We start from the raw sequence: 14856 nt of genomic DNA, 5'->3' as shown, positions 1-14856 counted from the left end.
AGGGGATTCCTTGAGGGTCCTATGTCATGAATGAATTACTAATAACAGGTACATGGTAGTCATTCAATAAAGATTTAATGAAATAATGAATGAAGGCCTACTAACATTTGACTGGGGCCTTCAAATAAATACCTTTGGATGGTTTGTTTTCAATTTCTTTTTATCATATTTTAAAATTTTACACAGTGCTTTTAGGCTAGCAAACAAAGACTGCTTTATGCCTTGCTATTCAAAACCACTTTTCTTCCAGTAAGAAGGAAGTTTGTATGAGAGATATGGCAGAGTTACATACTAGAACTGAAGAGACTTCTAGGGCCAGCCAGTTCCAGTCGGCTCCTAGATATTGAGAATGGCAAGTACATGAATAAATGGCATCTTTGCTAATTCATTTCCCCCACTGTCCCCTTTAGCTGAACTGGTTTCTTCTCCTAGTGTCAAACTCTCTGAAATACCTTCCTTGAGAATTGAGACCTTACTTTATCAATGTAATTATATTTGTCAAACTCACCTGCCAGTTTGTCAAAAGAATGCTTCTACGATCTCTTTGTTAGTAGCTGAAGTAGTCCCCAGAAATATGTGGCATGGTAACTACAGAATCCTATTTGGAAGAATTGTTAATTGTATTGCTTATTTTTTAGTAGCCTCCAAGTGCACATTAATTCCAGGACTGTTAACATTTGCATTTGTCTATATTTGTGACAGCTAAGTTCAGAAATATGTCATTATCACTGGGTTGAATATAAATCCCATAAGAACAACTGTCCTGAATCAATAGTAGAGTTCTTCTTTGATCTGGAGTGCAACCGTCCTTCAATAGCTGTGAGACATGTTAGTTGAATTATCTGGACCTTTCTTCATGCTTCATCTCATTTTATTACACATCCATCATGTCCCAGGAATTTTAACATGTTAGTTTTGGAAAGGTTACAAGAATTTTGTCAGAAACAAAAATCTGGTATATAGCAGAACCGTATTTTATTTTTTTTTCTATTGCACTTACCCATAAAGCAGGTTTATTTTAAATTAAAAAAAAAAGATCAAATGAGATACAGAACTGTATTTTAAATTCAGGCTTGTGTAACACCAAAGCTTGCCTTTATTTCCTCAAATCATGCTGACTTTGTGTATCTGTGTACACTGATGTTTAAGCAGATGTTTATTATCATGCATTGACATATTCTTGGCTATATATGAGAAAACTTTATGGAATATATAAAATACAATACTGCATAAACACAGAACAATTTTATAGGTAACTGATTTTCAAGTTTTAAAAAATTAAATATGTACATATTTCATTCATCCTGACAAACTCAGAGATGCTTCTTGCATTGTATCCGTTTTCTAACATTCTTTATGGTATTACTTCATTGGATTAGAAAAAAAAAAAAAAGTCAAAAAGGCCAAGGCAGTCCCAAACAATCTATGATCTTTTATTTTTTTAATTTAAATTTATTTATTTTAATTGGAGGCTAATTACTTTACAATATTGTATTAGTTTTGCCATACATCAACATGTGTCCTCAGTATGTGTCTCAGTCTTAAGCTGTAATGAAGAAAGATTGTAAAAATCATTTCAAAATGCATACATGAAACCATCAAAACATTGTATTGTGCATTTTAAATATATTGCAATTTATTTGTCAATTAAAGCTCAGTGAAGTTGATGAGAAAAGAAAAATTCTAGGTATTTGCTTGCAGCTCCTTCAAGATTTTGTTTCTGTTCTAACCAGGCTTTACCAATATTTCAGTAGAGGTGAATGAATCACTGAGAAATCCAGACTTTGAGTCTGTTTGTACAGTATTGCCACCCACGTATACCAGTCATGTTGTTTACAATTCAGTTTAACTTACGCTTAAAAATGATAGCCAGAGGGAGGAGGGAGGAGGGTTCAGGATGGGGAACGCGGGTATACCTGTGGCGGATTCATTTCTATACTTGGCAAAACTAATACAATATTGTAAAGTTTAAAAATAAAATAAAATTTAAAAATTAAAAAAAAATTATAGCCAGTGCTTGCAAAAACATAGTGAAACAATCACTCTTTTATAAAGCTACATTTTTGTTATTCATTTAGTAAGCAACTTGACTATATAAGCCAGAGCTTAAAAGTATTTACAAACTTTGTCCTAATAAATGTGCTTCTGTGAATGTAAACCAAGACAAATATCCTGAATACAGAAAGAGTGTGAGGAAGAAGGAACACTGAAGTGCGAAGAAGTTTAGGATAGCATATTTTACTACAGTAAAAAAAAAAATAGAGGAAAAATATGCATATCTCTATTTGGGAATTAGTTAAGCAGTGCATCCTCTTTAGGGACTCCCCTGGCAGTCCAGCGGTTAAGACTCCATGCTTTCATTACAGGGGACATGGGTTCAGTCCCTGGTCTGGGAACTGAGATCCTGCATGCTGCATGGTGCCTCAGAAGAAAAAAAAGTACTTCACTTTTTAAAATATTACAGAGCCATTAGAAGTATAATTTTGAAGATTTTATAATAACACAGAAAATGCTTTGGATATCATATTAAGTAAATTTACTTTGCTTTAACTGCACCTGTATCTCTAATCCCTTTATACCAAATCTGCCATGCTTTTGTACCTGAGAAGCAGTTTGCAGGATTTGAACTCATATTTCCAGCCCCATGGCTCCCTCCACAACATGTCTTCATTAAAATCTAACAGCCTCTCAGGATCCTAGGGGAGAAGAGCATCTAAGTAAAGATGTAAAACCGATACAGGAGGGACGAGGAGCCTGCAGATGAACAATACAATAGTTTCAGTCTCGGATGAAATTCCGTGTCTTATTTTTCTCTCCTTTGCTTCCTGAAGATCCTTTAAAATCTTATTTCTCAGTGAGTAATTTTGTCTTTATGGTACAAAAGGTAATTCCCATACCTAATATTGTTTCTAAGCACATGTGAGTATCCTGCTGAGTTATATATGAGTTTTTTTATGAATATGACACAAAATGAAAATTCCATTTCTCGAATTGAAAAAAAATGTAAATTGACTTTCACGCTCAAGTGAGTTGTTTCAGGGACGGGAGGAGGGGGATAGATTCGGTGCATCGTCTACTCTATATTCATATGTAATTGATGTAACTTTTAGTGATTGTTCTATGTTCACAAACTTCATATTCAGAGGAAAGCAACAAATGTTATTGATTTTAAACAGATCTTAGGTTGTCCTCATCAAAAGTTGTCTACTCTCGAGTAAAGGCATTAGCAGTCTCTTGAAAAAAATTGTAAACTGCTGAGCACCGTTTCAGTTGTTTGTTGTTCAAGTTAGATTCCTTGATATTGTGCATTATGCTTACTATGTAGTGAGAAATGGGCAGCTGGCATTCTAGCCACTGTCATTCATATTTTCTTCAGTTTTTAGGCAACTGTGATAAAGCTCCTTAGATGGATAAACAATGCTGGCATGAGGAACTATTTTTAGTGAGCCTAGAAGGTCAACAACAAGGATGTCATTCCTGTCAGAGCAAGCAGAGTTGTGAGTAGACACACATTAGTGCTGAATTGTGAAGTTTCTAATGTGCAAAAGGTTACACAGAGAAAAGATAGTAAAATGTAAAATGCATACACATTGGTGATATTAAAAACCGTTTGTTCAAATTATCAGTATAAAGCATGACGTTCACATGTTACATAAAGGAATTTTTTTTTACCTATCTATTTTTTTTATTTTTTAATTTTATTTTATTTTTAAACTTTACAATACTGTATTGGTTTTGCCAAATATCGAAATGAATCTGCCACAGGTATACATGTGTTCCCCATCCTGAACCCTCCTCCCTCCTCCCTCCGCATACCATCCCTCTGGGTCGTCCCAGTGCACCAGCCCCAAGCATCCAGAATTTTCACAGGCCAAATGACACTGGTTAGCCATCCTCACAGTCCACGTGTCAGATTAGGTTCCAAGTGGATTACTAAACAAAGAACATTTAGCTCTTCAGGATGGAGTTATGAGATCAAATAAGGTCATGTGACAGAAAAATCTTCCACTATGTCATTACATAGCAGGAATGCACCCTTGGAAAAATGTACACATATATTCATGTGAGCATGCATGCACACACACACACACACACCTCTCTTAATGACCAATATCAGTTAAGTTTGCCTATCTCTTAGTCCTTAAGGAAAAGTTTTGCATCTTGCTAACTGATGTATCTCTAAAACTTATTACTGTGCCAGGCATGTAATCAGTTGTCAATGAATATCTTTTAAATGTGTGAGTGAGTGTATATTTGATCATGTATTTATAGTGAGAATATGTCGAATCTTCTTTAGGTATGTTCTAGAAAAATGCTTTTTATATTTTTCAACTCAAATAATTCTTTGACTGAATTAAACATTTTTTGGTCCAGTCAGTTGCTGCTGCTAAGTCACTTCAGTTGTGTCAGACTCTGTGTGACCCCATAGACGGCAGCCCCACCAGGCTCTCCCATCCCTGGGATTCTCCAGGCAAGAACACTGGAGTGGGTTGCCATTTCCTTCTCCAATGCATGAAAGTGAAAAGTGAAAGGGAAGTCGCTCAGTCATGTCCGACTTTTAGCGACCCCATGGACTGCAGCCCACCAGGCTCCTCCATACATGGGACTCTCCAGGCAAGAGTAATGGAGTGGGGTGCCATCGCCTTCTCCGGGTCCAGTCAGTAGTACAAGGTAATATCCACATATTTCAACAGAGGAGAGTTTAAGAAATAGAGCTAAGTGTATTGATATACCTGGTGGAAATATAAAGTTCTCACTTTATGATGGCTCTGTTTTTAATAAGCATGTGCTGGCAGAACTGTGAGGATAGTGATTGTTCTAGACTAAGTATTATTACTTTGTTATGCAGAGATCATAAATATAAATATGTCAAGGAATTCCAAGTGCAAGCTAATTTCTCTAAGTGTCTTTAAAGGCAAACTTCTGAGGTCATTGACTATTATTTGTAGTATCACCTATACTTCCAGAAAGGAAATATAGCACTTATAGGAAAGAACACAGACTCCCATATAAAAATTAAACAATGTGTTTCACTGATAATGTGGATAAGAAGTATTCCAGCAAGCCCTATTATAATAATTAGAATTTGGGGGTGATTCTGATTTCAGTACATTGTTCACTTACACAATTAAGTACATCATGTGCCTATATGATGTACTTTTGAGAATTGTAAAAATATTAATATTAGAAAATACTGGAAGATATCTAGCCAACCTCCTTATTTTTAGGATAGCCACAATAATGTCTTGAATTCTTCCACCATAAGATGTCTCTCAATGACATCAGGAGACATAAAACTTACATTTTGAATGAAGGATTCTGTATAGAAATCCAGTCACATAACTTCACTGTAGATACTCAATTTACATGATAGAATACTTCAGTAACAAAGTTTGTTCCTAGGGAAATTTGAGCCTTTAACCCTAGATGTGTTGAAAACTTACCTACTCTTTTGTGTTTCTCACTTGGGCCGGCAACTGGTATATTTATTTGCTGATTTGTTTTTTGCATTTGAACTGACTAGTGCATGAGTTTAAACATATACCTTTAGTTGTATTAGTTTTACTGTTTCCATATTTATTTAATATGGCATACTTTTAACTGAAAAGTTAATAGCTAAACTGACATTTGTGAAAATATCCTTAAAAGAAGACAGCTTTTCATGAAGGAGAGAGAATGACTGTTTTATGTCATAGTAATAAAATTCCTTGAGAATGTAATGTCATACTTTATTTTTTATGGCATTCTTAACACCCTTTCTTGCTAAGACATTTTCAAGGAAAAATAAATAAAGAGAAGGCTAAGGTGAAATTTTAGGCATACAGAGAAATCACCCAGTGAGCATGAATTAGAGAAAAGAGTCACAAATATTACCAACCGTGAATGGTCGGGGTTATTGAATACAGAATTGCTGAAAGAGTCTAGTTCATTGATCAAAAAAGCAATTTGGCCATTGAATCCTTGTTAATATCAGAAATGGGATTTTAAAAGTGATTGGTATTTGTATTATATGTCCCATCTCAAGATACATTTAATGTAAATCTCCCGAGAATCCTCTAAAACCCAAGAACAATGCTAATGCTGACTAGACAAAGATCAGTAAGGCTAATCTTACTGAGGCTAGTAAGCAAGGCTAATGAGCAACTCTATTTGGTGAAGTCACACCGTGTATAAGTATCTGAAAGATATACACACATTGTTAAAAGCAACGAAGCTAAAAGCATGGTTTCCCCTATGGAAATCAAGAAGGATAAAAAGAGGTAATGGTTGAGTAGGGTTTTTTTTTAGAAGGAGGTAGAGTTTCATGTAGATAAGCAAGATGGAAGCAAATGTTCTTGACATCATGGGCATTACATAGCAAGATACTCCTTCAGGCATCCAGGCAGTTATTAAAGAGAAGTTATCAAAATGAATATAGGAATCATATATTCCTGAGGTAGACCCCCACTTCTTGCCCTCCGTTTCTGGACTTGGGTCTTCCATTACCTGTGTCTATCTTATCTTGCATGTCCAGGTTATAAACCATCATTTCCAACTTTTCAAGCCTACATTTTCCATGCTGATTGTCAGAACATGGATTTGAGCACAGAATCTTCCAAATCTCCCAACAGAGCTGTCAGATACCAGGTGCCACATCTCACATTGTACTTATTACAGATGTGTGTGTTTGATATGAGAGTTTTCTGAAAGTGAAAGTCGTTTAGTCGTGTCTGACTCTTTGTGACCCCATGGACTATAGAGTCCATGGAATTTTCCCTTCTCCAGAGGATCTTCCCAACCCAGGATCGAACTCAGGTTTCCTGCAATGCAGGCTGATTCTTTACCAGCTGAGCCACCAGAGAAGCCCAAGAATACCGGAGTAGGTAGCCTATTCTTTCTCCAGGGGATCTTCCTGAATTAGGAATCTAACTGGAGTCTCCTGCATTTCAGGCAGATTCTTTACCAGCTGAGCTATGAGGGAAGCCCTGAGAATTTTCTGAATGTGGTACCAAATGGTCTTGAGAAATGAATGCCTTATTGCTAACTCCCAAAACATTCTATAGATGAGGCTATTCTTGCCGCCAAGATCCCTCACATTCCAAGGAAGTAGTTATACCATCAGGAACCTCAAGGTCAAAACTCTTGCTGGAACAAAAAGATGTATCAATATCTTTGGCTGGTCTGAGAAGTATCCTAATCTTCATTGGGATAGGAAATTTATATCTCCTCAATAAATCCTTGCCTTGTTTTTGCCACCTAGTAAATACTGGGAGAGCTGTTTTCATAAAAGGGTCTGTCTTGTGTTTAGAAATATGTTCCAATCGTGAATATATTCTTACATAACCACATGCAGCCGCCGTCTGTGTCTTACTCTAGGTGACATATAGAGGGTCCTATAGCATTGGGTCTGAATAACTCCCTTGAATCTGTATTTTATATTACATCTTTGTCCATTCCTACTTACAAAACATTCTCTCATCGAAGAGAGTGACTCAATTTTAAGAGTGCTATTTAATACTTTTTCCCCAGTTTTAAACAACCTCAGCTGCCCTCTCATAGGGTCTGGGTTTTCTTCTAGCAGACCTTTCCTCGCTCCATTTAGTTGAGCCTTATAAGCAGAAATAGGGCAGGTGCCCAAGACATAACTATCCACAGACCAAAATGCTTTCCATGTGGAGTCATTTAGTGTAAGAGAACATAGATGGGTATTTTTATTGAACATCAACCTCTATATGAAGGGAAGTATTTTCCCTTGAGCAAGCCATGGTTGGAGCTGGACCTGGGAAGTCTCATACCTTCCAGGGAGGATGTGATTATTTTCAGTGTATCTATAATGATACACAAATATTCAAGACCTGGGCTTTCATTATTTGTATTGCTTTTTCTCCTTATTCTTCCATGCATCATTTTACCCTGTTGGTCCTGCTTCAAGATGCTATCATTTTCTGAAAGAAAATAATTTTGATCAGATAATTTGCATTCTTTACAATATTCCCAATCACTGCTCTCAGAACTCACATGAAAGGCTGGTTATGTCTCTCTTTTTGGGTGAGATACAGTGGCTGCTACCCGAGAGAAATACAAAGCCAGACCATCAAGATTGGGACATGAGGCATTCATGTGACAATCACATAATGAGTTGTGAAATCAGGATTTTAATGAAACTCCATTGTCTGCTCTGCAGATTAGAGTATGTCATCCTCCTGAACAAGCAGAAACATTTCCAGATTGATTGAACCATCTTTATTGAAGCAGTATCTCCATTTATTTTACTGGGACCTTGAACCCCTAAGAATAGTAGCTGATTGTAATTGCATAAATGGCATAATATTTTAGAGACCTATGGAGAACTTGTGTGGAACCGAAGTCTTTTTTTGAGCAGAGCCTGCCATTGTACATCATTCTTATTCATTTTCCTGATTTCATTAGTAAGGGTATTTGTATGGAAATGGATTAAGGTTTGTAGGTTTATTTTATTGTGTTGTAGACTCTGCTGTAATTATACCACTGATGGATTATATTAAACTGCTTTGCGGGAAGCTTTCAAAACACATCAGACTCTGGAAGTGCTTTTGATCTACAAAATCTGCTTTTTTCTTGTCCCACCTAGAGATACTGAGAGATTCTGCCCCAACTTAGCTCACCTACACCTTTGAATGCATATCATTTTTCTCTTCATTTTTAGGCTTAATAGGCATTAACTTGACTGTGGTAAATATACTTGAGATGCCCTCCAATCCCAAGTATACACATGTTTATAACATAACAAACAAGATTGAATAATAAGAAAAAAGAGAATAAATAATAAGTTTAGTTAGTTTTACTGTATTATTTTTTTATACTTACCTGTGATATTTTGAATAAGAAATTCTCTGCAACTCGATGGATGTGAGTTTGAGTGAACTCCAGGAGATGGTGATGGATAGGGAGGCCTGGCGTGCTGTGATTCATGGGGTCGCAAAGAGTTGGACACAACTGAGCGACTGAACTGAACTGAACTGACTGTGGTAAATATACTTGAGATGCCTTCCAATCCCAAGTACACACATGTTTGTAACATAACAAATAAGATTGAATAATAAGAAAGAGAGTAAATAATAAGAGTAGTTAGTCTTACAGTATTATTTTTTTATATTTACCTGTGATATTTTGAATAAGAAATTCTGTGGGATATAGGGGCGTTCTCATGAATGCTTGGATTATAGAGGTGTAAAAGTTTTGGTGTGAACTCATTAATTTATTTCTAAGGAAGTCTGTGACTTCTAAGGAAATGAGAAAGGACAATTTGAACAGATATCATCTATCAAGAAGTCATATGAGGGGCTTCCCTGGGAGTCCAGTGGTTAAGGCTCTGCTCTTTCACTGCAGGGGATGTGAGTTCGATCTCTGGTCAGGGGATGAAGATCCCATATGCCAAAGAAAAAGTCATTTGACTGGACTTTTTGGGCCTTCAATATATCCCATCAGATTACAATTGAGGGCTTCATTCCTCAGAAGGAATTCCCTCCCTGTTTTTACTTCCTCAGTTTAGGGGGCTCTGACATACATATTTTATCAGCCCATCGATTTTTAAAATCTAAGACTAAACTCTTAGAATGTCTGAACTTGAGGGCCAAGTCTCTGGCCATTGTTTCATTCCAAAGGAAGGGAACGTGAAGAATTCTTATTGGTGAGGCCAAGTAGAATTCAGTAGGGAATAGGGGATAGTCCTCTCTTTTGATCATCAAATTTGTAGATCCATTGCCTGTCTCATGGTTCCATTTAGATATCAAACATATATCTAAAATTTAACCAGTTCAAAAACTATGAAGATACCTTGATTTCTACACAAAGACCTGCTCCTACCTCCATAACCCTAGAATCCTATTTCTTCTCATGTTTGTCCCATCTCAATAAATGGCATCATCGTATCTCAGGCCAAACATACCCCAGTCCATCTTCCATCACTCTCTCACAGATATTTCATCCAGGCCAAAACTGAGTCCTCTAGGCTTTAAGAGAAAAACTGGTATCAAACTGACAGAGTTTCCTAGCTTCAGAATAGACATCCTAGTCCAAACAGCAATTTCTCTTCTAGATTACTGAAGTAACTTTCCTCCCAGCATGTGTTTCCTCTTGTATGTCTATGGTATATTCTCCACCAGGAAACTGGAGCAATATTTTTTTTAGGAATTTTTCTTTTTGATGTGGACTATATTTAAAGTCTTGATTGAATTTATCATCATATTGCTTCTGTTTCATATTTTGGATTTTTGGTTGTGAGGCATGTGGGGGTCTCAGCTCCCTGACCAGGGATCAAACCCACATTTCCTGAATTGGAATGTGAAGTCTTAACGATTGGACCACCTGGGAAGTCCAGGAAGCAATCTTTTTAAATTGAAAATCAGAGCTTATTATTCTCATGTTCAGAGCCTCTAGTGGTGGGCCATGGTAGCCAGAATTAATTCAAGACCTTGCCCTGGAGGCTGCTCACTTTCATTCTCTTCTTGCTCTCTCAGCCTTCCTGATGGCATCCTCAATCCTTTCCTGCTTTGTTTATTCTTCCTCAGAAACACTATCACAGCTGGAACATTCTCGATTCATCTGTGCCACAGATCAGACCAGATCAGATCAGTCGCTCAGTCGTGTCCAACTCTTTGCGACCTCATGAATCGCAGCACACCAGGCCTCCCTGTCCATCACCAACTCCCAGAGTTCACTCAGACTCACATCCATCAAGTCGGTGATGCCATCCAGCCATCTCATCCTCTGTCGTCCCCTTCTCCTCCTGCCCCCAATCCCTCCCAGCATCAGAGTCTTTTCCAATGAGTCAGCTCTTCATATGAGGTGGCCAAAGTACTGGAGTTTCAGCTTTAGCATCATTCCCTCCAAAGTAATCCCAGGGCTGATCTCCTTCAGAATGAACTGGTTGGATCTCCTTGCAGTCCAAGGGACTCTCAAGAGTCTTCTCCAACACCACAGTTCAAAAGCAGCAATGTATATATTTTTGGCTGCACTGAGTATTCATTGCTGTGATTCTTTTTTTTTATTGTTGATTAATAATTAATTTTGACTGTGGTGTTGGAGAAGACTCTTGAGAGTCCCTTGGACTGCAAAGAGATCCAACCAGTCCATTCTGAAGGAGATCAGCCCTGGGATTTCTTTGGAAGGAATGATGCTAAAGCTGAAACTCCAGTACTTTGGCCACCTCATGCGAAGAGTTGACTCCTTGGAAAAGACTCTGATGCTGGAAGGGATTGGGGGCTGGAGAAAATTGGGATGACAGAGAATGAGATGGCTGGATGGCATCACCGACTCGATGGATGTGAGTCTGAGTGAACTCTGGGAGTTGGTGATGGACAGGGAGGCCTGGTGTGCTGCGATTCATAGGCTCGCAAAGAGTCAGACACGACTGAGCGACTGAACTGAACTGAATTTTGACTGGAGGCTAATTACTTTACAATATTGTGGGGTTTGCCATACATCAACATGAATCAGCCATGGGTGTACGTGTGTCCCCACATCCTGAACCCCCCTCCCACATTTCTCCCCACCCCATCCCTCTGGGTTGTCCCAGAGCACCAGCTTTGAGTGCCCTGCTTCATGTATCAAACTTGCACTGGTCATCTATTTTACATAGGGTGATATACATTTCAGTGCTATTCTCTTATATCACCCCACCCTCATGGAATATGAATTCTTAACCACTGGCCCACCAGGGAAGTCCCTACTTTTAAATTCTTATTCCTCATAATTAATTGTAAAATGCCAGAAGGACGGAGGCTTTGTCTCATTTACTGGTGGTCACTAGTCCTTAGTAAAGTGCCTGCCCATGATAGGTGCTAAATGGATATTTGATGAATGAATAACTAAATCAGCAAAAGAAACAAAAAGAGGCTAAGACTGAGTCCTGAGCAACTTGAATGTTTAAAAATCCAAGGAAAGATACAATACAAAGGAAGGACTAGGAAGATCTGAGAAAAACCAGGCGAGCTACTAAATGTGGTCCGCCCTTGAATTCTCTTCCATGAATATGTATTCCAGTGAGATGGTCAGTGCTTTGAAAAGAAACAAGTCATCAAACTGGCATCTGGGAATGGAGGGAAAAGTGAAGGAGAGATGGAATAATTTAGAAGCTGCAGACTGTCCCTTTAGCAAATGACTGAATGCTAAATTTAATTGGATGTGCTTCACTAGAGAAAATAGTCTACTCATTAAAACATCAATACTTGAAGTTCCAAGCAATCTGGCATCTTTTTTGAATTACAATATGTGCAAAAAAAAAAAAAAAACTTGTACAATATTTTATCCCAGTGATCGTTTTTATCCATAAATTTGTATTGAGTTTGCAATCTGTGGAGATAAGAATTTTCTAGACATTGATCATCTGCTTTGGAATCAATGTTAAAGCGTATTCATATTTGTAAAACTGATAGAATGTTATCTTCTAGTCCCTTGAGCTTAAATCAATCCCAGACACATATTTTCATATCCTTTTCATTTTGATTTGGAACTTGAAGTAAAAGATCAGTTTTATGTTGTGGAAATAATCTAAGCAGTGCAAAAGTCTGAGTTGTTTTGTCCTGGACTTAAACTTCCATAACTCCCTAGCCCTCAGCCGATCCTTCAAATTAGGTTTGCAGATAGATTAGAGATTGCTCCCAGGTCTGCTTGGAAGATCAAATGATAAAACATTTCTGCCTGAAGTTTATAAATGTTAAGATAGCATTAGGAGTATTATTACAATAAATATTAAAGATTATACAGAAGTAATCTTAATAATTTTGATTTATGTGTCAGTTTGTCAGTAAAATACAAACTTTGTCTCCTGGTCTTCAAAATCCTATAGTAATGGGCTCTTGATTATTGCTCTTAACACACTGATCTTGCCACACTGGTCCTCACATGTCATGCTCAATCTCACCTTGAAGCTCCCCATTTGCTGTTCCTTCTTCCTAGAAGTTTCTTTTTCCAAATGGCTTGGTCCTTTGCCAAATATAAGACACAACTTAAACAATATGTCCTCAGGAAGACATTACTTGGCAATTCTATACAATGAATGATACCCTTCATACATACCTTCACAAACAGATGCTTACTGGCAAATTTCTAAATTGTGTTGAATTACCAGTCATTATGGGCTTTCCAGGTGGCTCAGTGGTAAAGAACCCACCTTCCAATGCAGGAGATGTGGGTTCAATTCCTGGGTCAGGAAGATCCCCTGGAGAAAAAAATGGCAACCTACTCCAGCATTTTTGCCTGGGAAATCCCACAGACAGAGGAGCCTGGAAGGCTAAAGTCCATGGGGTCACAAAGAGTCAGATACAACTTAGCAACTGAACATGCACTAGTCCTTATACATTAACTGGATTTAGGTAATTATGCATTTCTTTATTTATGTATTTATTTATATTTTGTCATCTGTTGTGCTTCATTCACTCTGAAAAGGAATGTAAGTTTCTTGAAAACAAGAACTCTTATTCATTAGTATAGCCTTAGTCTTAGATTCATGGCTATAGAAGGAAGGAAGAAAGGAAGGAGAGGAAAAAAGCCCTAAAATTTAATTGGAAAGTTTTTGTGAAGAATTGATGATGTTATTTGGCATATAGTTAATGCCTAAAAAATAATGGATGCAATGGTTATGGTTATTTTTGCTCTTGTTGTTAGTATTATATATATTTATTCCTCAAGGGATCAGAAAACAAATCTTAAGATTTGGCTTGGGCATCTTTGTTCCTAGGAAATTCCTCGGAAGAGTCACTGCCATACTTAACACTTTGTTCTTACCGAGTTACCAGTGGAATAATCAGAAGTGTCACGAGCAGCAACATGAGAAGCAGCTGGGGGAACTTGTACCTGATATTTGAAGAAGAAAATAAAGTTATAAAACCCAGAATTTCTGAACCATTAAGTCAAAGTCTAACCCTTTGACTTTCAAAATTGTAAAATATGTTTGTTTCTTTTAAGTATTTCTTGGCTTATGTATTACAAATATATATTGAGATTATTGTGTTATTTCAGTTTAGTGAAAGATCTATTAATAATCAATCATCAGTGAGATTGTTTTAGTGTTTCCATCCCTGGAGAAACTTCAGATTCATTTGTTTTTTGAAACTTCATATTGACCACTAATCCCCTAGTTGTTTCTGTGTGCATTGAAAGAAAATATTTCAAAAATTGTATATTAGACATCAATTTCTCACACTTAACCCATGAATAAGGCATTACAAATTTTATGGCAAAAAACTTTATAATGTGTAGAAGGGATAATCAGATAATAGAAGTAAGTAGAATCTAGTAAATAAGAGTCTGATTTTCATATAATAATTATGATGAAAATAATTATTTAAAATAATAATTACCATCAATATTATTATGATGCTGTTGATGATGCATCATCTTGTTTTAGAAAATTGAAAGTGTTGATCAGAGAGATATTTGATAAAAATCAGTTCCATGCTTCTCATGTAATCCTATTACAGGCATGCATGACAGGCAAAAATATGATTAAAAATTAAGAATAAAACAAATGCTTATTTATCAGCATTGATTTATTCAAAACTCCTTTATGTCTCAACAGTTTAGTTTGTCCTGATGGCTCAGTATAGGCTGAGGTTCAAGATGTATTTTAATAGGGCATGTCTAAGAAGGAGCAATTTGCAAATGATATACTTATTTTAAGTATTAGATTTAATTTTAAAGGAAACTATTCTTACTAGCGTCATCTTGAATCATTGTATTGTAGTGCTAAATGTACTGTGTTGTATGTATTTTCAAACTAATTAATAGCCCAATTAATATTGAACTTCCTGAAAATTCAGTTCTGATGACTGTAATCAAGATAAGGCCTGTGCAAGAAGTACTTCCAATGAAGTCAAAAGAAACTATTCCTTCATG

The sequence above is a fragment of the Bos indicus x Bos taurus genome, chromosome 18, assembly GCF_003369695.1.
Source record: "Bos indicus x Bos taurus breed Angus x Brahman F1 hybrid chromosome 18, Bos_hybrid_MaternalHap_v2.0, whole genome shotgun sequence".
Taxonomy (NCBI): Eukaryota; Metazoa; Chordata; class Mammalia; order Artiodactyla; family Bovidae; genus Bos; species Bos indicus x Bos taurus.
This window is presented reverse-complemented; position numbering follows the sequence as displayed.